At 46.5% G+C, this 22,905-nt stretch overlaps 1 protein-coding gene across 3 annotated transcripts in view; it reads left to right on the forward strand.

Moving 5' to 3' along the window:
* Positions 1 to 22,905, forward strand: part of REG4 (regenerating family member 4) — a 130,010-nt gene that overhangs the window by 81,918 nt on the left and 25,187 nt on the right. The window contains exon 1 of one of the 3 annotated variants that reach the window (XM_069645929.1): positions 19,672 to 19,762. The exons of 1 other annotated variant lie outside the window; for it this stretch is intronic. The gene's annotated coding sequence lies outside the window, so the exon portion shown is untranslated. Of the gene's footprint in view, positions 1 to 19,671; positions 19,763 to 19,812; positions 19,865 to 22,905 lie in introns of those variants that run through there. One more of the 3 variants, XM_069645927.1, reaches the window with a different exon arrangement.

The raw sequence follows: 22,905 nt of genomic DNA on the forward strand, positions 1-22,905 counted from the left end.
GCAGCCAGGGTTTTGAAAGGAGAAATGTAGGTCAAAACATCTGAGGATTCTTGTCGAACATCCAACAAGTCCTCGCAGGCGGTGAAAGTAAGTTCAGGCCTCTCGAAGGTCTGTTTTAGCAGTGCCTGGAATCCGTCAAAATCATGCAATATGGGGGTGGCGCTTGTCACCAATGGGGTGGCCCACGTAAGAGAATTGCCCGTCATGTTTGAGATCAGGAATCCAACCCTAGATTGGTCGGTAGCAAAAGCGCGAGGTCTAAATGTAAAATATACCACACAGGCTTCCAGAAATTCCTTAATCTTCTTGGGAGAACCATCAAATTTTCCCGAAGGGAGCTACACGATTGGCAGTTCAGCAGGCGGAGATTCGCGAGCAGTGGCTAATTGCTTTAGCACTGCGTTCTCTGCTTTAACTGTCTGCAACTCTTGCAACATGCTCTGAACTGCTTTCTAGAGTTCCTGGATCTGTTCCTCTGCAGACATTTTGTCTTCTTGGCGTTGCAATCTGTCCTGTTCAGCCTTGGCTCTTACCCCTTCTTCCTCCCCACTCTTCTCACCTGTCTCGTAGTCTTCCAACTCCTCAGGGTTGAGGTGGCGCCGTGTGCTATAATCTCTCCTCTCTTTAGAAGACTTTTGCCTACCACGAGAGGAAGCCACAGTGAATGCTTGAAACAAGCAGCCCTGGGGCTCCTCTCCCGTAGACAGGCGGCAAGGGAAAAAGCCCCACAGGCAGAAAAAAACCTTTTGCACGCAGGGAAACACGAATTCCAGGAGTCTTCCGATATTGTTGGTAGGAGGTTTTACATGGGTTGGAGAATAGGAGATCTTGTACAGGGAGACCGTGGCTCAGAGGAGGAGGAGAACAGAAACCGCGTGGAGCGGCAGCAAGAAACCCAAATGCCGAGATGAGGAGCAGAAAGAGTGATTTGTTCCGGTAAACATGGGCGAGCAGAGTAGCAGCAGGACTGCAAGATAGGTAGCGAGCGGGAAGAAAAGAGAAAGAGAGGCGACTCGCAAGGAAGCGATCCGAAAGGGAGTGACAGAGCGGCTTAGGAGCCGTGAAAGCAGAAAAACTAGTGTGATTCACCCAAGAGCAGCAAAGCTGGTAGCTAAGGGGTTGCAACGCGGCGATCGCTGGGAGAGGAGTGGTGAAGTACCTCCCAGCGACCGCCATCTTGGATGACAATTAGACCGACAACGCACGTATGATGAAACAACGTACTGGGACTACCGCCTACGCCAGAGCCACCAACGCGGAAGCAACCGCCAATCGGCTCGGCGGCATATGGGACTATGTGATAGGTCTCTGGAGGAGAATGTCACACATGATGGCAGAAGCAAGTGATAACTTGAAAGCTGGTCAAGCTCTGGTCGAGCATTGGCATGACCAGAAGGCTAACATGGTTGAGATTACTCAAGACCAGCTTGTTCTTGTTATGGTACCTACAAGGCAGAGGGCCTTACAGGACAAATGGATAGGACCCTTCAAAGTTGTGGGTAAACTTGGAGAGGTGAACTATCTGGTGGACTTAGGCAATCCTAAGGAGGCTCCTAGAGTCTTTCACACCAACCGTTTAAAGGCGTATGTCTCTAGACCTGACATGGGAGCATTGCTCCTAGCATCAGCTCAGGAGGAGGAGGAGAGTGAACCTCTGACTGACCTCCTCAGAGGCTTACCTTTAGATGAGCAAGTGAAGGAGTTAATCTCTCTTCCAGTCTAACATCTGACTAGCAGGAAGAGTGCAAATTACTGTTAAATCAGTTTGTCTCCCTGTTCTCACTTTCACCAGGCTTGACCCCTTGGGGCCAGCATGATATCCTCACTGGTGACTGTTTGCCTGTGAAAAGCAGGGGGTACAGAATGTCAGACAATATATGAACCCATATAAGGAATGAGGTCAACAAGATGCTTGATCCAGGGTTATAGAACCCTCTACTAGTCCATGGTCTAGCCCAGTTGTGCTTGTACCAAAGGCAGGATCCAAGGACTTGAGATTCTGCGTGGACTATAGAGCTCTAAATGCAGTCACTAAGACTGATGCCCATCCTTTGCCTAGGACCGATGAGCTGGTGGACAAACTTGGTGCAGCCAAGAACCTCAACACATTGACCTAACGTCAGGCTATTGGCAAATAGCCCTGACAGACCATGCCAAGGAGAAAACTGCATTATCCACCCGAGCAGGCCTCTACCAATTTAAGGTAATGCCTTTTGGACTAAAGAATGCACCTGCTACATTTCAGAGGATGGTCAATCAAGTTCTGAATGGGATGGAGGACTTCTGCATGGCATACTTGGATGACATTGCAGTGTTCAGCCCTACATGGAAAGAACATATTGATCACCTAGGATATGTTTTGCAAGCTCTTGAACAGGCCCATCTGACCATAAAGGCAGGTAAATGTCAAATTGGTCAGAGCACAGTGGTCTACCTTGGACATGAGGTAGGAGGAGGTGAAATAAGGCCATTGCCTAGCAAAGTACAAGCTGTACAAAACTGGGCCACCCCTACTACTCAAACCCAGGTGAGAGCCTTCCTAGGTCTCACTGGGTACTACAGGAACTTCATAGAGAACTATGGGACCATAGCTTCTCCCTTGATTGTCATCTCCTCTCCCAACTTTCCTAAAAAGGTCAGGTGGAATGAGGAGTGCAATCAAGCCTTTGAAGGCCTGAAGAAAGCCTTTTGTCAAGCTCCAGTCCTAAGAACTCCTAACTACCACCGACCCCTCATTGTACAAACTGATGCTTCTAATGTAGGTATATGCGCAGTCCTTAGTCAACTGGATGAGAAAGGTATGGAACATCCCATTTGTTTCACCAGCAGGAAGTTAAAGGAACCTGAGACAAGGTGGGCAACAATAGAACGTGAATGTTTTGCTATTGTGTGGTCACTGAAGAGGTTTAGACCATACTTGAAGGATCTACCTTCATTATTCATACTGACCACCAACCCTTGAGATGGCTGATGCAAATGAAAGGGGAAACCCCTAAACTACTCAGATGGTCAATCTGCCTGCAAGGGTTTGATTTTTCCATTGAGCACAGAGCAGGAAGTCACCACCAAAATGCTTATGGTCTCTCTATGATGTTTATAACCGACTAGAGGTATGAAATCCATCAAGGAGTGGATTAAATCCTCCTGTCCCTTAGTCTGGGGGGGGCGGGGGGCGAGTGTTAGGGAGAATTCTCATTCAATTGCTAATTTCCCTCACCTAGTGAGTCCCCCCAGCAGCTTTGCTGGATTTCTGGAGTTTACTTTTTCCACTTGGTAAGAGTTTGAGCCTTTTTCCCACTCTTACATGTGTTTTGCCATGTGTATTTCTACTGTTTGTGTGATCGTGGGCTCTGGAGGACACCACTCCATGAACCCCACTTTTATGTGTGTTACACAGCACCTTCAGTGCAGTGACACGGGGTTGTCTTTGAGACTTCCCCCTGACTCAATTTTTCTGGGGCTGACTACTGTCCCCCAGAAAACAGGTAAAGTTGCCATTTACTTTACATAGTCATTTAAAACTACAGACCCAGTACACCCCATCTTACACAGAGTACTGGAAAGGGTTAACTCCTATCCCTTTTTGTCTGTGCCTCTCTGAGCTTTGTTTTGCTCTTTTAACATTTAGACTTGGCTGGTGGCAGTGGTATCTACCCTAACCTTTCTACCGCGATTATACTATATAAACGTGGTACTGTTCCAGGCTATTATGTTAGCCTCGAACATAAACCCGCTTGACCAAATACTCTTTCTTTCGGCTCCGGTCGGGTTTATTCACCATTTCTTTTTGTTAAAGTCCTTCTTATGTTTTACTTTGTTTGGCAAACCAGGTTTGCCTTCTTTGTTCACCGTCTTTTGGCGGGCTTCTCTCCAGAAGCCCTCCATTTGGCGCCTGGGTGTCTAGGTGGGCTGAATGTGAGGGAGGGGTGTAGTCACCCCCTGCACAGGGTATCCTTGGAAACCCAAGTCGCACTTTGTCATGATTGGCTGAGGTGGTTGTCCCGGCCGGACAACCCCCCTGCTGTGTGATTGACAGCCAGGCTGTGTGAATGGGGGATTTTCGCATAAAAGGCAGGACTCTTGGGCTGGAAGTCAGAGCCGCCACTGGAACTGCAAGGAACTGAAGAGAAGCAGAGAAGAAGACGGCGGCTGCAACTACCGAGTCCCGGTGAAGCCCTGCTGCAGTCCTGAGCTATCTACCCTTCAACGACAAGCGAAGATCCAGTCCGGAGTCTTCTTCCCTTGAGCCTGGTGGGATCAAGCAGCTCATCTTCCACGGGCAGAGGATCCTCTTCTTGGCCGAAATCACTGCACACAGCTGTAGTGGTCCGGATAGCCACATGAAGAGCCTCTCCTGTTTTAAAGGAGCGCACCTTTTATTCACTGTAGCTTTTGCTGCTGCTGGCTTCATCCCTGGGTAGTGCAGATCGCTCCAGATGTCCTCCTTCTTGTCTCCACGACTGAAGCCACAGGAACTGTGAGTCTTCAGGAACTACCAGGAACAACTGCCGTAGCACCAGCTCTTCTTCACTTTGAATAAGGTACTGTGTCCGACCTCGAAGAACTGGGGTGAACCCCTTTCTCCTCACTAAAGGCTTATCCTTATCTTCCTTCCCTCTTATAACTTTTGCTTCCTCTTTTGACAATATCTAAGGACTCCTGGCAATCTCGAATCGTGAACTGTACTAACCGTGTGATCCTCGACAACAGGAACCCTGTTCCACTTGACACTGGCACAGGCCTATTGACTTTTATTCACTTGTAGGAAAGTGTCCTCTGATTCTATCTGCCTTGACAAAAGTATTGCCTATGATTTTTATCACCAACTCTCTTGTGTTGATTCACGTGCTAAGTGTGGTTTAACTCCGGTAATATTTCTTCCTGCGGGTACGCATATTTTTAGTAAGACCGAACTGTCATTACTGTCAAAAAGTGTTCGCATCTGTACCCCCGGTAACGTCTCTGTTTCACAACACCGGTCTGTCAAATCCAAAGGTACTTACCTTGAATTGTGCTGCACAAAGTGAATTGGTTGTGTGTAGTGTATTTTTCGTGTGATTTTAAACTAATAGAAGTGAAGTGTTTTACGAACAGATGGTCTTAAATAAATGTACTTTTACTTTTTACACCAAAAACCTTGAGTCAGTGTTTGCTTGAGTCACAGTAATTGTAGTCCTTTGTATAATCTCTACTACTGCTCATTTGCTCTTGAGATAAGTCTATCTTCTGCGCTACTGCTACCACTTTAACAGTGTAGTACAGGCTTGTACCAAAGGTGAACTTGTATTGCCACTTGTAGTCTTAATTGTGTGTAGTGGTCCCTAAGGGCACTGCACAGGATTCTGCCTAACAGGCATTCAGGCGCCGCAGTAGTGAGACATAGAATAAATGGAGAATTTGAAGTTGTAGCAAGTGCAAGGCTACCGTCTCAGCAGGGGAGTTTGCTAGGTCTGTAAAAGACCCGGGGCTGCGCTGATGTCGGAACTGTTGGGACTGGGGGATAGCTAGTCTTTTGGCTGTAGCTCCTGAGATTCTATCCTGGGCTACAACCAAAAGATCTGGGGCTATAGCCCGCTTAGCCCCCCCTAGCAACACCCCTGCATCTCACTTTTCAGTGCAAGCGGCAGAATTAGTAGCGCTTATTGTTGCCTTTGAGAAACACAAAGGGCAGGAAGCGACGGTGTACAGTGACTCTGCCTTCGTGATGTCAACCGTACACGCAGGATTAGTACATTGGAAAAGGAGGGGCTACCTCTGTGCAGATGGTACTCCAATGCAGCACGCATCCTTATTGGACAGCCTTATTCATGCACCACGACTCCCAGTGGCCATAGAGGTCTTTAAATGCGCAGCGCACACTAGGCAAATAGATTTTATCTCTTGCAGGTACGAAGCTGCAGATATAGAAGCCAAAAGGGTTGCATATTCCCCAGATATTTTGATACTGAGAATATTAAAGAAAAAGTAGTTACAACCATGTTAGTGCAAGAAGGGTTTAATAAATGCATGATAACCCAACTAATGGAGATTCAAGGGAGTGCACCGCAGCAAGAGCAGGAATTGTGCAAACGAAGGGGGTGTTCTTTATCCCCCACAGAAGCATTATGGAGACCGGACAGCACTGGAAAGCTGGGGATGCCAGTAGCATTATTAACAATAGCACTTGAACAGCTGCATTACCCTGCGCATGTAACTAGGGAGAGTCTTGCTGCTACAATTTCGGAAGACAGGTTCATTCCAAATTTGTTGGAGCACGTTGCACTATTTATGGTAAACTGCATCGTGTGTCAAAGGTTTACTGCTGAACATACACTGAGAACAATTAGAGGGGTAATACCACGACCAAATGGTGAGTTTCAACATTTACATATCGACTATGTGGATATGCTGCAAGTATGTAATGGATATAGGTATCTATTAGTGGTGGTGTGTCTTTTCTCTAGATGGGTCGAGGCAGGTCCATGTACACACCCTGATGCCACTTGCGCTGCAAACTTTTTAGTGCATGAAGTCTTCTCAAGATGGGGTGTGTGTGAAGTGCTGATATCCGAAAATGGACCACATTTTGTTAATGAGCTATTTGAACAAATAGAGCTTCTATTGAATATAAAGCATACGTTTTCTTCCGCTCATCACCCACAAGCGAACAGGATATGTGAAAGACTCAATAGCCTCCTTTAAGAAAGGATTTCCATGATTAAATGAACTTTGAACAAGGGATGGCTATATTGCCTACCCCTAGCTTTATATGCCCTTCAGAATCAGCCAGGATCAGACTATCACCTCACCCCTCACAAATTAGTGACAGCGTGACGTATGAGAATGCCTCTAACATCTTCATCTAGGAGTAGAAGTGATGCCCAGAATGTAGCTAAAACTTTAGGGGATGAATTGCACGACTATTTGACTATTTGACATGTATGACCTCCTGCATCTCTCTCATTTTAGATCAAATCAAGCACCATGGGGGTCGGTATCAGAACACAGAAGAAGACAATTCAACAACCAACCCAGATCAACTTCTATTGGCACCTAGTCCTAATCAAGAATTTTGCTAAAAAGTGGCATGAGCCACATGTTAATGGTCCCTTTTGCGTTGAGAATATAACCGCTTCAGCTGTGAAGGGCCAAGGAAGATGAGCTTGGCTTCCCTTAGGGGATGTAAAAGCCTACAAAGGTGAGACCTGCCATCCCACTTTTGCTGATCCAGAAGCAAGGGAAGAAGGAGCATTTCAGCATGTGCAGACTCGATCGATGACGAAGAAGAAGGACGATAAAGCGACCAGCTGATAATGCAGACTTTGCATTTGAACTGTGATTCAAAAGAAAGTCCTTATAGATATTTTAGCAGGAGTGCAAAGACTTGCCGAGAATCTCAGGAATTTTTTGAAAATTACATTTTAGAAACACAGTGAAGCATCAAAGTTATGCCTAAATGGCAGTTTTTGATCAGAAATTGGAAACAAGATCAGTATCCAGATTCATTTTGTGGTGCGTACCTGTTCCAAGCAGTTACACATATGGTACTTATCTACAGTGATGTTGACTTGTACTTGCTGTCTTTGTGTTTATACTTCAAACTTATCCTGCTCTTGTCAGAAGAGACGTTGATATTCACACTTTTTTCCAGGATCCTAAAAATGGCCCAATGATAAGAAGGCTTCTCATCGCAATTATTGAGCACATTTTACAGTAAAAGAAATGTGATGATTATATTGCAAATGAGAAATATAGAAGCCGACACAGTTCTAGAGAATGAACAAGTGCAACAATTGCCAGGATGGCACGAAAAGTGGATGCCTTTGTTTTTGTACATAATATATGCCTGTATGATTACACTTGTTGTCTTTCTGTTCCTCATTTTTCACAGTCTCTATCATGTTAGTACTTCCGCTGAGGTAGTGGTCCCTACAGATCGTCCTACTATGGGAACTTCCTTTGATATACTTCATGAATGGTACAAGGCTTCTAAAAGACACATGAGAGATGCAGAGGAAGATAATGAGGGGATAAATACCTACCTAGATGAAGAGGGGATAAATAGCTACCTAGATAATGCAGCACACTAACATGTGGTAAAAGCACATGAGGGAAGTAGGAGAAAAATCATCTGAGAGTTGCTTCATCTGCGCTCTCATCTCCTATGCCATGATAATAAATATAATGATGTGTTATTTATATAGCTTCTTTATCCAAAGCGCTTTACAGAGCACATATTTACATACAATATCACCCAACTGAAATTGGTACTCATTTAACAACCTTGAAGGATGAAAGGCTGAGTTGGCCTTGCCGGGATTCGAAACCTGCGACCTGAAGATCACGCTCAGATCGCAGCAGCGAGCGCTCAACCCGCTGAGCTATCTTACCAGCTGAATACAGTACCATGCCATGAATACAGTACGAACTTTCATCTCCAGAGAAGTCCCAGAACACGATGCCAGGTGCCTTATTCATCTTGCAGCATGTATGACCACAGGACAATTTCAGGGAAGTTGGGCCACTCTACGATGGAGATCAAAGTTGTTGCTCCCATTCCAGGGTGATTATATCAAGACTGCACAGATGGAAAAGGAGCCTGGATGGGAGAGCTGCTTGTGTATCCAGCAGCAGGACAGGACAAGGTAGTCATTAAAGACATGAAGAGAATGGATTGTCCTGATATAACAGAAGTAGCTGGATTGCCTGGATGTTGGGAACGAGCTCAAGTCTTAATCTATGAACGAGTGAAGCCAAAAAGGGATAGGAAGGGGGACTGGTATCCTGTGCAGCTATTCTACTCAAGCCACAATATGTGCAAGAGGTGCAGAGAGTGAACAATTGATGTTTGAAGTCATGAGCCAAACATGCCAAACTTCTGACATGGGTAGAAGATGAATCAGGTCCAATGGTTGTGATCCCATTGGCAAATTCGACATTGTGCTTCCAAAGAAAAGGAAGGAGCATGTGGGCAATAATAAAGGTTGCAAAACTACAGTTGACATTTCTAGGATGGGAGCAGGGACCATCGTTCTGATGGATCGATATTGGGCTTGTGGGCCTAGGGCCTACATGAAACTGCCCAAGGATTGGGGAGGAACATGCTCCTTGGTGCTCATCTATGTTCCAGCATTAGTGATTCCTCAGAGTGACCTGAACATTGGAGAATTTCCAAAAGTAGATGCCCATTTGAGAAGAAGAAGGAGATTGCTTGAATTTCTCAAGTGAACCAGAAGAGGGAATTGCTTCTCAGCCAAGCCGAGCATATGACTCAATTTCTTATGAGCACAGGTTGTTCAGCAAGACTGCTTCAATATTTACAACTATATTCATGCCTGGGATCCAGACGATGGCCAATGACAAGTGGTAGCAAATTACCAGATGAGAGTTTCTGCAGACAATCAACACCACTATAAAGGGATTCAATGCTATCAAGGAAGAGCTGAGGGCCGTACGACTGGTGACCCTGCAGAACAGATATGTCCTTGACATGATCACAGCGATGGAAGGAGGAGTTTGCACCAAATTCGGGCCATCATGCTGCACATTCACACCTTCCCACGATGATGAGAATGGGACCTTGACAGAGGCCATAACGTTGCTAACAAACCTGCATAACAAGATGGAAGACGAGACAGAGGACATTATAGATGACAGTTGGTTTGCGTCCACATTCTCATGGATTCCGCAGTGAATGGCAAACATCTTCAAGTTTCTTGCAGCAATTTTAGTGATGGTGATGTTTGAATTCTGTGTGATCAGGATAATAATTTCCCAATGCAAGAAAACAGTAGTAATGAAAGATCATGATTGATGTTGAATCTGGGTTTGGACCCAAGGAATTGACTGATGAAGATGTCAGAAAATACATAAAGGCCAGAATCGTAGCACCTGAAGGAACAAAGTTTCTGTATCCAAAGAATTATAAGAAGTACGTGGGATGATGGGTCTATTGTAATCCGAATGGACAGTGCAACTACATTACCTGTAGTGTAGATGAACATGTTGAATCAGCCGGCACCCTGAGGAGGGTTATGAAGATTTGGACTCCAAAGACGCATTTCTTCAAGAGAAAATACCAACATGTGGAGACCATTGTTGAAGAGGTGGTCAATGAATCCACCAGAGGTGGGAAAGTAGAGGAGCAGCTGCATGCGTTTGCAGGAAATCCCACCCCCCTACCGCCTATATTTTGGAAGCCTGAGATCATGCCATATTTGCCACCAGCAGTTGTGACCATACCATGGCGAGTATTCGAAAGAAGGTACCCTCTGAGAAAGCCCTTTCAAATGTATCCCCGAGGAGATGACAATCTGAGGGAGGAACTCCCTGAAGGAATATGAAAAAGAGTGAAAGAGAAGCCAGTGATGTCACAAGAGACGAGAGTGACGCCCTGAGAATACTGACTGAAGAGAATGCATGGATTTTATAGAAACGTATGACAAAGTTAAGAATCAAGTAAACTTTCATATGCAAAGAGAAGATTGCATGTGTGCGAAGCACTGCAGAAAATGCAAGCTGTTTAATAACTATACAGATGCAGTAACAAAAGTAGATTAAGTAACCTTAGAAGCTGGCTATATGTAGTGAATAGACTGCAGGCGAAGCCACCATTGTATAGAAACTGGACATCAGTGTCATAAATTTAGTAACCCAGGGTCCATAGAGAGGAAAGGCTGAGAACTGTGTTGCAGCAGGAATTAGCTGAAATTGTGGAAACAAATGGCGAGGCTGTCTGGCCTGGCACCAAAGCTGAAGCAGCCAAGACTGGTTATCTATTCTTGAAGGCATGATTCACGTGAAGCTGAATCAACCCTTGTTAGGGTGCAAAGAAAGAACACCAGGTGTGCCAAGTTTTATTCATTTAAGACATTTAAATGCTGGAAAATGGACCAAATCGTGGTCTGCTGTCAGGTGAGCCAAGGATGGAAATAGAGTTGAGTGTAGAGACCTAGACCAATGATAATGCGTGCTTGCACTCCCATATATTCCCAGAGACAAGAATACTTTACAAGGCCAAGTTCAAAGACAATCTGCATGGCAGAAGGCATGGGTGATGAGAGATGTTGGGCTAATTGGGTGGGGAGGTAAAGTCAAGTCCACCCCCTGGCACCTGGGTCTGAGCTTACGTGCTGCTAAGTGAACGGAATGTTTCAGACATGGCACGAGTGTGCCAACCAATTATAGAGGGCTGTATAATGAAGGGCCTTATCGTTTGAAAGCAAATGATATCCTGTGTACTTAATAGTGTTGAAGATGACAAGTTTTAGAGGTAGGCACAAGTTGTCCACCTGACAGTAGATACCCAATCACAATCCCACCCTTTATAGAAAGTATGCTTAGATGTTTCCCTTGAACGTATCACAATCCCTCGTAGGTTTTTCTCATTTGCCACATAGTATGACGTCACATCGGATGTATTACTTTAATATAAGGCTGTTTTTTGTGGAAATGCGATGAGAGCTTGAGCGAACGTCCGTTGATGTCTGTTGTAACTCCCTGTTTTAGAAAATTGTTAATAAAACAGCAACCTTTGCCATCTTCCTGAGTTGGTTCGATTATTTGGTGTCAGAGTTATTCTGCATCCCTATCCATTGCATGCACAATATCCATAGGGCCATATGCTCATATTGTGCTAAAGCATTCAGCTAATTTAGTGCTCCCTGCTTCGTTAGCGTATGTTTTGAACATGAGTTAAAATCATCTGGAAATAATCGGATGAATTGGTATTGTCTTCATAATTGGTGCAACTGAATGCAGGCATGCATTCAAAATCCAATTGGATAAGGGGGAATTTTGAAGTAATCTGAATTGCATCGGGCTAGCTTTACACATGTACTTTCCTAGTTGGAGTGGTGAAATCCTATTTTCAAAAACGGGCTCCATCAATTGCAAAGCCTTCTACCCTAATACTCATGTTACCATTGAATCTGCGATGAAGATCCTCGTGGACCACGGTGGCACATGCTGCAGATAGATATAAGACTATTACAAAACTGAACCCTCACTGAGGCTGCAACCTCTGGACTGTTGGACTACCATGACTCTCTTACCATATTCTGTTTGGGTTAGTTCCCTCCTTCTTGATTTACCTGTACTTCCTTCTTGGAGGGTACTCTCAACTCTCCCTGTTATGTCCTCATTTGAAGCTTTATATATACTTACCTCTACCATCTGACTACCACTCTACATTCCTTAACTACTGGTCTCCCATTTACCTTGTAAGTCAAACTTGGGTGTATTTTTGCATTTACTTGAAAGTCACACTTGGGTGTATTTTTGCATTTAGTTGAAAGTCACATTGGGTGTATTTTTGCATTTACTTGAAAGTTAACTTCGCTGTATTTTTGCATCTAATCTTTGGCCATTGATTGTAACGTGCTAACCCAGTGACTCTTAAATACTGCTTTACTTGCTCACTCCTCCCTCTGCCTCCTCTCTTTTCCACTCATGGCGCTTTCTGTTTCTCCCCTCTATTCCAACTGCTTCTCTATCAACTATCCTTCCTTTCTCACTAAGTCTGTAAAAATGAAATTCAAAAAGGATATATTGGCCTCCAACCCTGGTCTCCCTATCGCTAATACCTATACCAGCGCCTCTTCCAGACAGACCCTCATCGACATCCTCTTTGCTGTTCCTTCACCGGATCTATGGACCAACCCATATGATCTATGTGCTTTGTCCTGTCTCCTCCTCTCCCATTAATGGCAGCACTCGCTGGGATGTCCTCATGGCTTCTTCCGACTCCTCCAGATTCATCCTTAATGTCTACCTAAATGGCACTGTCATAGTCCAAGGACCTCAGGCCAATCTCCTCCTCTTCGATAGGCTTTTCTCTTGCCTCATCAACTTCCTCTCATCTCCAGCTGTCCCCTCCTCTCACTCCTTGGCAACCTTGCCCACTTTTTCATCCTCCTCTGCCACTGTTCAGGCTACCTCCACAACTCCGCAGGGCGTACCTTTGATTTGTACCCCTCCCCGGAAGATCTTTAAGGCCAGCAACCTTCTTCATCTTGCCACTCTCAACTCTCGCTCTGCTGTCAAACACTTTTCTGACATCCACCACCTCCTTGAAGAACTGGACCTTGATGCCCTCAGTCTTACGGAGACATGGTTCACGGCCAGCTCTGTCACGAGCTTTGACACTCTACTCCCTGAGGGCTACAAGATCCTCTCTGCACCCAGATGCTCTCGACCTGGAGGGGGCATAGCCCTGATCTTTCCTGAGTGGATTCCTTCCACTATCATTCCCATTCAGATTTACTCCTCTTTTGTATGCCTTGTCTGCAGGCTCACAATCTCTCCCAGCCACTCTTGTACTGTTGCTACTCTCTACTGCCCCCTCGGGCAAATCACCTCTTTTCTCTCTGAGTGGGCTGACCTCTCCTTCTCCCTCCTGGCCTCAACCACTCAACTCCTCCTCCTTGGTGACCTCAACGTCCACCTCGATTCTCCCTGTCCCTCATCTCTGCTCTTTCACGACCTCTGCGATTCCCTCTCCCTCTATGTCCTCCCCTCTGGTGGCCCGACGCACTCTGCAGGACACACACTTGATGTCTTGATCCTCCCTGTCCTCCCCTCTCTATCCCTCTGACCACTCCTCTCTCCTGGAGTGACCACTGCCTTCTCTCCTCCCATCTCTCACTCTCTTCCTCCCAAGCCAACCCCACTTCAACACTGCCACTTACTTTCTCGGACATCCAAACTATGAAGCATGTGTCAGCTGAGGCTTTCACTGCCACCTTTTCTCCCCCTCCTCCTCCTCTGGCTGACTCTCACCCCGACACAACCCTGTCCCTTCTCTGCTCTTTTATCTCAGATACTCTTGATGCTCTTGCCCCTGTCATGAGGATCCGCTTGAAGTCCAAAGCCAAATGCAATTCCTGGTATGACTCCGACCTAGCTACACTTAAACGTAAGTGTAGGGCGGCTGAGAGGAAATGGAGGGCTTCTTGCTCATCCTCTGACAAACTGACCTGTCGCCTGCTCCAAAGGCAATACCGACTCTCTGTCCGCACTAAGAAGAGAGCCCACATTCAAGCCTGTGTCTCTGCGGCATCTAACAACTCGGCCGAACTTTTTAAAATGTGCAAGGAGCTTGCCAACCCTGCGGCAGTCTCCACCTCTCCTCTTGACTCCCAGGCTCTCTGCAATGCCCTTGCCTCGCACTTTATCTGAAAAACCCAGGACATCCTGTCCACCCTCTCCTCCCCTGCACCTCCTATTCCCTCTCAGTCTGTGCTTGCAGACCCCCCTTTAATAACTCCCCCCACCGTCCTTCTCTTCGTTTCCTATTTTCTCCCCTGACGAGGTCGCTAGACAAGTTCGATCTGTGAAAGCCTCGTCAAAACAGGTTCATCCCTGTTCCTCTAAAAGTATCAAGGACAACATTGACACCCTTGCTCCGGCCCTTGCCGATTTTTGCAACCACTCCTTTGCCTCAGGATACTTCCCCTCCCCTCTGAAGCCCTCCCTTGAGCATCCTCTTCTCAAGAAACCCACAGCTGATCCTTCCTGTCCGGCTAACTATCACCCAATTTCCATTACCCCCTTTCTGGGCAGACTCCTGGAAAAGCTGGCCATCTCTCCCCTTAACCTTCTTTCAGATTCTGTTGGCTGTCTCCATGACCACCAGTCTGTCTTCAGAGCGGCCAGAAGCACGGAAACTGCTCTCCTGAAATTCCGTGAAGATCTGCTCTCCAACCTGGACTCTAACATTCCTTCTGTCCTCATCCTTCTTGATCTCTCTTCTGCCTTTGACATGGTAAACCACACCATCCTGCTCAACCGTCTGTGTGATAACCTGGGTATCACTGATCAGGCTCTGGCCTGGCTGACCTCTTTCATCTCTGATCGACCCTCCCAGATCCATCTGGGGTCCTTCCTATCCTCTATCTTCTTCCCTACCTGTGGTGTTCCCCAGGGGTCTAACCTCTCACCCTGGCTCTTCAACCCATACCTGGCAACTCTCGCCCACTGCATTGCCATTTTCTGCTCAAATTTCCAGTGCTACGGTGATGACACTCAACTCATTTTCCGGCTGTCCTCCGCCACCTCCTCACTCTTTCTCATCTCTGACTGCTTAACTGCCATTCAAGATTGGTGTGCCGCCAATGATCTTTGTCTGAATGCCAGCAAGACTGAGATCCTCCTCATCGGCACACCATCTCCATCCTTTTCCCTCACTCTTTGGCCGGCCTCCCTTGCCCTCCTCCTACCCCTACCTGCGAGGCTAAGAACCTCGGGGTCATCTTTGACTCCACACTTTTCTTCGCCACCCATATCTCTGAGGTCTCTAAAAAGTCAAACTTCCTACTGCACCTCCTCAGTGGTACTCTGCCTTTCCTCTCCTTCCCTCAGAAGCTCACTGTCTCCCAAGCTCTGGTTCTCTCTAGGTTGGACTATTGTAACAGCCTCTTTCTAAATCTACCTGCCTCTACTCTCCGCCCTCTGCAACTTATCCGGAACAGGACTGCAAGACTTGTCCTTGACCTCAAGCCCTGGGATCGTATCTCTCCAGCTCTGAAATCTCTCCATTGGCTCCCAGTGGATGCAAGGATTAAATTATTCAAAACCCTCTGCATTGTCCACAAGGTTTTCTGGGGCCTGTGTCCAAAATACCCTCAGCTATCCCTCTGCAAATACCTACCCTCTCGAGCTCTTCGCTCCTCTACCTCTAACTCCCTCCGGGTCAATCGTTGTTCAAAGAAAGGAGCTGGGGGTAGATCTCTATCTTCGGCTGGGGCCTCCCTCTGGAACAGCCTCCCTGCCACTCTAAAACTTGAGGAGAACCATCTCCGGTTCCGGAAGCACCTCAAGACCTTCCTCTTTTCTACTGCCTTTGCTCCCCCTCTGCCCTGCTATTCTGCTCTCTCTTGGCACTGTGCACCTGGCCACCCTCTGTCCCCTGGGCCCAGGTACCTGCTCACCCTGCCACCCTCCTGCACTGCCTCCTGGCCACCCCTTGCACTGGGGACTGTATCTGTACCCATACAGCCCCCGACCCCATTTTTCTTCTTTTTCTGCACTTATCAGACTTACCCAGTGTCCTGCCTTAAACACAGCACTTGCTGGCTGCACTACCACTGTTTATTGTCTCCATTTTCTATTTATTTTTATTATTATTTCTCTGCTCTCCTCTGCTCCGGACTTTCCACTCTCCCCCTTCCATGCACTTTTTCCCTTTTCCCTTTCCCATGCACTTGCGCGTTTTCAATGTCACTGGGCCTCGTAAGATCGTTGTTGTGTTGTGTTCTCCTCTGTTCCCCTCCCTTGACTAGTCGCGCTCTGAATCACTTGTGTACGAGCGCGATACAAATAAAATATCATATCGGTTTATAGTCAAAATGTAGAAAGTCAAAATGTCGAAAAATAAATGTAGAAAAAAAAATGTAAAATTTTATTTTATGATGTTTTTTATTCGAAATGGGGGGTTCCCACCCCAAACCCCTTTTTTTTGTTCTTTTTTTTGTTTTACCCATATTTTTTTTATTCCCGGACCCCAAAATAAATATATAATTAAAAAATAGGAAATTCTACATTTTTTTTCGACATTATTGTCATTCTACATTTTATTTTTGACATTTTGACTGACCACCTATCATATCATATCATAAGGTTGGAAGATTGTGAGCTAAGTGTAACCTCTAGCAATTCCTAAGGGAAAACCTCTAGAACATAGATTTTCAGTATGCCGTGTCATTTTGAAATGAAAAAGACCATTTGCAAAATAGGCTTGGTCGCACCCAAACGGGGCAGTTTAGGCACAACTGCAAGGTCACATCCCTTCTGCATGAGACCATAAGGAGCCCCAGACTGTTTCACTGTCATTGAGTGTCATCTGTGAAGTGTAGCTTGGGTCTCTAGGCACAGCAGGCTTGGGACTCAAGTATGGGCATAACCGTCCCACTTCAGGTTACACATGCAAAATTGAAGGTCGATGGTTAGAAGGCTATGAATTAATCTCAACCACTGGCAATTACACTGGGCCACCATCCAAACCATCGTTTTTCACCCCCGTCTTTTCCCAACTGCAATGGCGTGGCAGGATGAAAAGCAATGGCCGTGTGAGTTGACCAGATCAATACCAGCAGTTGTAATTGATTCAAAACCTCGCAACCATCATCCTGCAGTTTTGATAATGTCAGCCAAGTGGGACAGGTATGCCCAGATATGGGTCCCAAGCCTGCTGTGGCTAGAGGCGTAAGGTACACCTACCTGACGATGGCCAATGAGCCTGGAACATGTCTGTGGTTGCTTGTGGTCTAGTGCAGAAGGAATGAGGCCTAGAACTTTAGGCTGGAGTGGCATTTTCAGGGTGGGACCAAGCCTGATTGGCATGTTGCATTTCCCTTTTTATGATGACGTGGCAGGTTGAAAAATCTGGAGCAATGCCAGACCAATACTAGTGGTTATGAGCGGTTCAAAACCTTTCAGCCTTCAGTTGAACAGATACAAGTGAATCAACACTTCTTTGGATGGATTATCGTATGGCTATATGGTTTGTTTCGGGATATCCATGATTTTACAGATGATGAGGTACATCCAACTCTCTTTGGTCTGCTAGCTCCAACTCTCTGCGTATCAGACGCTTCTCTAAGCAAAGAGTGAGAGGAAGATGTCTCTCCTCCGCAGGAGCCTCCCTCTGGAATGGTCTCCCTGCCCCTCTCACGCTTGAACTGGATCTCCTTATGTTCCGGATCCGGGAAGCTCTTCAAGACCCTCCTCTTCTCCCCCTCCTTCACTCTCCCCCTCCCCTGCAAACACCTTCTTCTGTCTCACTGACTGGCCGCCTGGTTCCCTCTGAGTACAACAAGGCTCCAGCTCCCCCGTCTGCCCAGTCCCCCCTTCCCTGCACTTACCTGCATTCCCTGGCACTTGCCTGCTGGCCTCCCCGTAGCACCTGCACCTCGCCTCTTCACCCTTTTCCCATCCCACCGTTGCACTTGTTTTGCGCAGACCCCCCCCACCTCGCACTTCTTGTTCTGCACTTGCACGTTCCGAATGCCACAAGGCCTAGTAGGACCGTTATTATATCGTTTTCTCTTCTTGCCCCCCTCCCCCACCCTTTTTTGTCTTGTGGCGCCCTGAAACACCATTTGTTGCATAGACGCCTTACAAATATCCAATAAATGAATAAATAAACTCTAACCGTTTCTACGGTTATTAACATTGTAATTCTAAGCTCCCTTTAATAGCAGTGTAATAGTCAAAGAGTGCAGAAGGTTTAGTCTCATGGTGAGTCGTTCCAGGGTTACCTCTCTCAGAAGGGACAGCATGCAGGGCTGAGTGGAGTGGAAGACAAGTAGGCAAATAGGCTGACAGGCAGGGGTGTTGCTAGGTCTGGCGAAGAATCGGGGCTACGCTAATGTCGGGACTGTCGGCACCCAGGGCTAGCTAGCCTTTTGGTTGTAGCCCCTGAGCTTCTATCCGGGGCTAAAACTAAAATACCCGGGGCTATAGCCCCCTAAGCCCCTCCCTAGCAACGCCTCTGCTGACAGGTGACCCCATACCATCTGTTTTACCCTCCATGAAAAAGCGTGTTCCCCTTTGCAGCACCATTGATCCATGTAGGCTACTGGATTGGCCAGTTTGAGGTCACGCTATCACCCCATACTCTTGTATATAACAGAGGGGCAGTGCCCCAACCTGGGCAGCCATCTGCCCCCTGTTGACCACCCGGGCTGGACTGCCCTATCCCTCGATACGTTATAGGAGTGAGGGGTGATCACATGGCCTCAGACTGGCCAATCCTGCAGTACTCTTGTTAGACGCTGGAGAGAGGCCAATGTGGGTGTCTGGAATAGGTTTTTCTCAGAAGCCTGAACCGATGGACAAGCCTAGGACTTCCTTCCTCGGGATAGCACTTTTGGGATAGCGTGTGGCTATCTTCAATGCCTCCGTCTGGGAGACGCTGTGGGGCATGACGCGGCATCATTCTGGACGATCCTGTACGGTCCTGCAGGATCACAGGTGCAGTCAGGAAGCCAATGGGCGTTTGCAGGGACAGTTTTATGAGTGCCAAGGAAGATGGTCAATTCCTCTGCTTCCTCCTGGGTCATGTGGCGTACCACGTAAATTAGTGCAGGGCCAATGAGTTGGGGTTTATTTTTGAAGTGATATCCCTTCATCACTCTTTCTGGGGGGCATGTGCTCAGCTTGCTTCTGTATTTTATGTTTATTTATGAGCAATTAAACGCTTTTAAATTAATAATTATATGTTCACTGAATGTCATGTGGGTTTACGTTTTATGGCTCATTTTTAATCCGCAATAAAATAATTAGAAACTAACCAAACCCAAGCAAGATAACCGGTGGTGAAAATCGTCCCCATTCCAAGTGTGAATTTGCCCAGGTGTGTCTTACCTGAGGGAGGGTGTGTTTGTGTGGCACAGTAGGAAGAAAAGACCTTGGGGAATGTGCCATCTTCGAGTAACGCCCCAGAATCAACATCCCGTCCGTTTTGAGGCCATTACTTGTAATAAAGTTGGCCTCAATAAACGCGTTTCAGGGCCAGGATCAGGTGACTGCACTTGGCAGCAGTTGTTTATCTTTTGGGAAGGCACCAGCAGCTGCCACAAGATTAACCTAAGGTAAAGAAAATGGGCCGGCCGTCCAATACATTGACATTCGACCCACAGGGAGTGTGGGCGAGGTTTTATATCCGGGTCATCCTCGGTTAGCAAACACTGATAGCTCGTCAAGAGGGTTTATAAGCGGGGTCCGAGCAGCTACAGGGTACTGGGTCCAGGAGCTGCGACGAAGAGCAGCCATTCCAGGGCAGGTAAGATGCGACGCGGGTACTACTGCGCATATCCTGTGACGACTGTGTGAAGTGCAGAGGGAACAGCTGAGTAACTTTGGGACATTTTCGCAACTGCGCCAGGTTTGTGATTGAGAGAAATGAGGTGAATGTTAAGGATGCTGAAAGAATGAAGACTCGATTTGCTGTGTAGTTTGCCTTACAGAGATAGTGAGATAATAGTTTAATGTCGCACTGTGTGAAGGTGTGGCCCCTGTCTGTCACTGACCACAGCTACCATGTGTAGTCCAGGGGCGCAACGACACCTACATTTCGGCGTGGGGGGGCTAACTAGTGATGGGAGGGGCACTTCAGAAAATGGGCGTGGCAAACTTGAAGGCTCTGCCCGCACTGTTCTACCCCCAAGGTCTGGGGTGGGGACCAACTATTAAAAAAGTCAATTTTAAAGCGCAATATCCAGAGAGGTGATGGAAGCCTTTCTTGAAAGTAGCAGCTTTAAAGTTTTACTGTGTTTGTTGAAGTACATTTTTATGCACAAACACAGTAAAACTTTAAAACTGCCAGTTTCAGGAAAGGCTTCCCTCACCTCTCTGCATAACAGAATGTTAATGCGTACATCCAGGGGGGCACCTAGGATAAAACTTAGCCGAGGGCTAACCCTTCAAATGTTTAGAGAGGCGCTAACGTCGGTGGCTGTGGTGGAGGGGTAAACTTATTAGTGTGGGGGGCATCTAACGTCTTTACGCATTCTTATGAGACTATTTTAGTGCAGCATCAGTGTTACAAGCAGTTAACTCTCTTCTTCTAGTCTGAAAGCACCCACTTAAGGACTTCTTTGAGAATGAGCGGTCTCATGTCCCCTCTCTACCCTTCCAATCACTCCCGTGTCATGCAAATACTAACCCCACATTGCGATGTCAATTGCCTAAAAATGTATTCATCTGAATGCAGCTGCTAACAATGAAATGCTTTACGTAGCCAAGGTTTCAACAAAGCACTTCAAGGGACCAGACCCCGGGTTCTCGTAAATTGACAGTGTTCATTTTGTTTTTGGCTGTAAAGGACAGTTGAGGAGGGTGGTTTAAAAGCGCTTCAGCTCTGCGCAGCTTCCCACCGTCGGGGGCACAGCAAAGAATGCTATCTACCATGGCAGTTTGCTGCCTTTTTCCCAGAAACGCCTGAGGCCAGGTCGTTTGGTCTCTGGGTATTGAATTTTGGGACAAGCCCCAGACTGGCCACCGTCACCCCCCCCACCCCCCATCAATCCCCCCCAAGCCCATTTCCCTTCCTAATGGGACTTCCTAGATTGTTATGCCGTGGCGGCTCCCCTTTGATGCCCAGGTGCCCTGATTGGGTGTCGCCGGCGGATGGGGGATGAAAGGCCGAAGCCGCTCTTGCTGGCCAAAATATGCTCACGACCCCTTTTGTTCATCCCTTGCTGCGGGCGCCTTATTGGTGCCTGAAGTTGCCCTGCCTGTTTACGCACTGCTTATAGCCTTGGACCTCTACCTTCATGGCTTCGTGGCCACTGTGGGTCCAAGGACAAACGGCTTTGCTCGAAGCCCTGCCCCTCACCTCACATTTCGGGAGCAGCACTGTTGCCAACACCACAGTAAGGAAAGTAGCTATTGGCTGTCCTAAAAGTAGCTAGAAGTTGCTAAATGATGTCATTGCCTAATTTGCATAATTGGCCATGTGCAGGATGGGTGATTGCCGAGGGCACAGTTGTTATAGCCTCTCATTAAATCTTTCAGCCAGCTAGCTGCCTAATTGTACATGTGGCGTGGTCTGATGACCTACAGATGGCAGTACATAACATAATGCATAAATGCAGTACAGCCTGCATGTCACTGTGTCATAGCCAGAAGTAAATACCTATCAGAAATTGTAATAACTATATTTTGCTTCTTTATGAATTGCCCGAAAAAGATAAAAACGTGTACAATTAAAATGTTATCACACAATATCCATTAACATCTCTAAATGTTGCACCAACTTGTAGAATCTGAAAAGATATGCTTTATGTTTCTGCCACATAATAAATATAAACACATGTAACGTTACTTCTATTGGTATGGAGACTTACACTTTTTTATTGGTTTGGAAACTTGCGTAAATGACGTCTCAAAGCCAATAGAAAAAGTGTAAGTCTCCAAATCAATAGAAAAGTAGCTACATTTCTCGCTAGCCACTGTTTAAGCACAAAACCGCTAGGGGGCCGTGATTTCTCGCTAAATATAGCGAGAAAGTCGCCAAGTTGGCAACACTGGAGGGCAGGGGGGGTGGAGTCCGATTAGCTCAATGACGTTGCGCGCCTGGTGTAGGCTGTATGTACTCCTTCTGTGAGCAGATACAGGAGCTCACCAGATTCGAGACATCTGCCAAGAGCAAAACACAATAGTACACCCCGCCCCAAAAACCTGCCCCATACGCAAACCCTTGCATGCAACCCCTCGCTGACACAGTTCCACTTCCGTTTACTTAAAAGTAATAATTAGAAACAATATTACAAACAGGAATCCATGTTCATCATCTCGTAATGCTCCCTAAATAATGAACACTCTCCTAGGTTATGCTGCTCCATATTGCATTTTTCTGGCTGTGCTTCTCACTGCCCCAACCTCCGTTTTCCCCCCAATTTGTCACAAAGTCATTCAATGTTTTTCACTGCCCCCATCCCCCATTTCTTGTCTTATCATAGAGTTTACCACCTTATCCACCTGACTGTTGATATTTTCTTTACGCCATGACTCAACAGCTTTGTCTGATGTCTGCTTTTTGGAGTTCATTTTTCTGCTCTTTTTCATGTTACTTCTTTATTTTAGTCTTTCTCTTTCCCTTTCTAGCTTTACCTTTCTTTTTGGTTTCTTTTTTGTTTTTTCCTGTCACACTCTTCCTCTTTTTTTTTCTTTTGTTTCTCTCAGTCTTTTCTCTCATTCTTTCCATGATTTCTTTCTATTTTTCTTTTCCAGCACCCTCATTCCCTCATAACTCACTTTGCATTCTCCTCGAAGCGTCCTTGTACATTTGTGGTGCGGAGGAGGGAGGAGGTCAACTTACAAGTTGTAGAGCCAGACCCAAAATTCTGTGGGCCCAGGAAGAAGTAAGGGTTTTTATTTATGGGGAAGACTTTAAAACATCTTTACAAACCAACATGCTACAAT

This window comes from Ambystoma mexicanum, chromosome 2p (genome assembly GCF_040938575.1).
Source record: "Ambystoma mexicanum isolate Mex_15411 chromosome 2p, UKY_AmexF1_1, whole genome shotgun sequence".
NCBI lineage: Eukaryota > Metazoa > Chordata > Amphibia > Caudata > Ambystomatidae > Ambystoma > Ambystoma mexicanum.